Below are 2,500 nucleotides of genomic sequence, written 5' to 3'. Positions count from 1 at the left end.
GAGTTATTGCAGCAAGCCAGCTTTGACTCTTGGCTAGACTATCCTACGATACCTCAACTTGAAATGGTTTTGCGCACACGAGTCCACTACTCACCACTTCAATACACTACCGAGGATCCCCTCCGTCTTCCTACGGAAGAGCCATCCTCGACACTCACACTTATCCTGAGGCTTTTAGTAGTTTCCATTTACTTGTCTATGAACTGTATAGGCAACCAAGTAGTCCTTTACCGCGGACGCGGCTATTCGAATAGATCATGATAACCCTGCAGCGGTGTACTTCTTCATACATGTTTCCACCACTTAGCGTCTGCACACGACATGTGCTCGGCAGACTTCAAGCGAAAGCCGACGTGGGAGTAGACCACGACCTACCTAAACACTTAAGCCTCTAGTCCAGGTTTATCGCCTATCCAGGTTCCATCCGCAGGGAGTCCGGCCGAGGTTTCCCATATGGCCCCGAACGATGTGAACAGGGTTCCCGAGATACCTAACGGGTATTCGGTACACCGTGCCACGTACCTACCGCATCACAGCCCACCCCTACGGTCAGCGCTGTCCACGGCCTCCAGTAGGCTACAAACACCAGAAACTACTTGCAACTCCTGGACAGAGAGCTAGGGTGAATAAGAAGTCGAGCGGGGTCATATTTCAGGGCCCAATGCATGGTAGTAGCTGTATCTTAAATCACACATACAGATCTCAGTGCTTAAGGTCGGCTTCAATGAAACAACCCACCATGTACTCCTACATGGCCTCTCATCGATGCCTTTACCAAATCGTGTTCACCACACCACTCTTATTACCGACATAATCATTTCACTCTAGCCCATCACCCAGATGAACCAGACCTAACACGACTCTAGGCATAGCAGGCATAGCAAGGTAGGAACAACACATACATATGGCTCAATCAACTCCTACACATGCTAGTGGGTTTCATCTAGTTACTGTGGCAATGACAGGTCATGCAGAGGAAATGGGTTCAACTACCGTAGCACACAGCAGTTTGAAACGCGTTGTCTTAATGCAGTAAAAGAGAGCAGGAGCGAGAACATGGGTTTGTATCGATATGATCAAATGGTTGGTTGCTTGCCTGATGGTTCGATGCACTGATACGGTTCTTCGTTAGGGTAATCACGGTACTCCTCGGAGGCAGAACCTGTCGCAAAGGACACCGATACACAACTATCACCAAACAATGTGCAACAATATGATGCATGCATGAAACATGGCAATATGAGTGTGTTGGGCTAATGCAACTAAGACCAGAAGGGTTTGAACCCATTTGAATCAAAGATTCAAATTTCAAACTCAAACATGGCCTCTTAAAGTGCTTTTCCTTGTTCTGCATTAAACATCAAGTTAACTTGTTTAGTCATGCATGAAAATAGTACAGATGGATAGATTGGATTTTTCTGATCATTTTTCATATATAATTTGTCTGATTTGGAGTTACAGAATAAAAGTTATGAATTTTTGAAGTTTAAATTATATTCTGGAATTTCCTGATTTAATTTAAATCCAGAAATATGTATATTGCGCCAGCATGACGTCAGCACGACGTCAGCGGTCAACTGTGGCTGGCTGGGGTCAAACCTGACGTGTGGGGTCCACACGTCAGTGACAGGGGGGTTTAACAGAGGCTAGTTTAATCCTAATTAAGAGTTAGTGGCGCTGGGGCCCACTGGTCAGTGTCAGGGGGGTTAATTAACAGTGATTAGCACTAAGCTAACCACCTGGCCGACGGGGCCCACGCGTCAGTGACTCTGGGGGGTCAAACCCCAGGTCGAACAAGTCAAACCCGCCGGCGGTTAGTCGCCGGCGAGGTCCGCGGCATACATGTGCCTCGGGTTTCCTCTGTGGTGCTCCAGACGGCGTGCGGCTAGGTTAGTTGGAAAGCTAGCTCGATGGCGCGTTGGGTGGTGGCCGTGGCTGGGCCTGGGGTGGCCGGAGGCGACGGCGGCGAGCTCGGCTGCGGCCGCCGGGGTTCGGTCGTGCACGGAAACGTGGTTGGAGCTCGAAGGCGAGCGAAGCAAGGCGCTAGGGATGCTCTACGGGGCCTTACGAACTTGTTGGACTCGCCGGGGTGACCAAATGGTCACCGGAGCTGCATCGACGGCGAGCTCGGCGACGGCGGAGGTTCGGCCGTGGTGGGAAACGGAGTTACGACGCGGGAACGAGGGGGAGAAGAGAGGGAAACGGTGGCGGAGCTCACCGCGGTTGCAGCGGGCGTCGAAGCGGGCTCGGGGATGCACTGGAGACGGCGAATCGACGGCGATGGTGGTCGGAGCCCGAGGAGGAAGACGATGGCGACGGCGGCTCCACAGGGCGTCCGGCGTCTTGTGGCTTGACGGAGAGCTTCAGGGTGAGGGGGCGGAGCTCCTGCGCGAGTCGGGAAGGCGAGGGGAGGCCGGTGGCGGCGGCTATGGCGAACGGCGGCGATGGGTGCGTTCGGACACGGGAGAGAGAGAGCGAGGGAGAGGAGAGGAAGAACCGG

General features: G+C 52.7%; 1 pseudogene; it reads left to right on the top strand.

Moving 5' to 3' along the window:
- Nucleotides 1-2,500, top strand: part of LOC119361549 — a 16,632-nt pseudogene that overhangs the window by 2,530 nt on the left and 11,602 nt on the right.

This window comes from Triticum dicoccoides, chromosome 2B (assembly GCF_002162155.2).
Source record: "Triticum dicoccoides isolate Atlit2015 ecotype Zavitan chromosome 2B, WEW_v2.0, whole genome shotgun sequence".
Classification (NCBI taxonomy): Eukaryota; Viridiplantae; Streptophyta; class Magnoliopsida; order Poales; family Poaceae; genus Triticum; species Triticum dicoccoides.
This window is presented reverse-complemented; position numbering and strand designations above follow the sequence as displayed.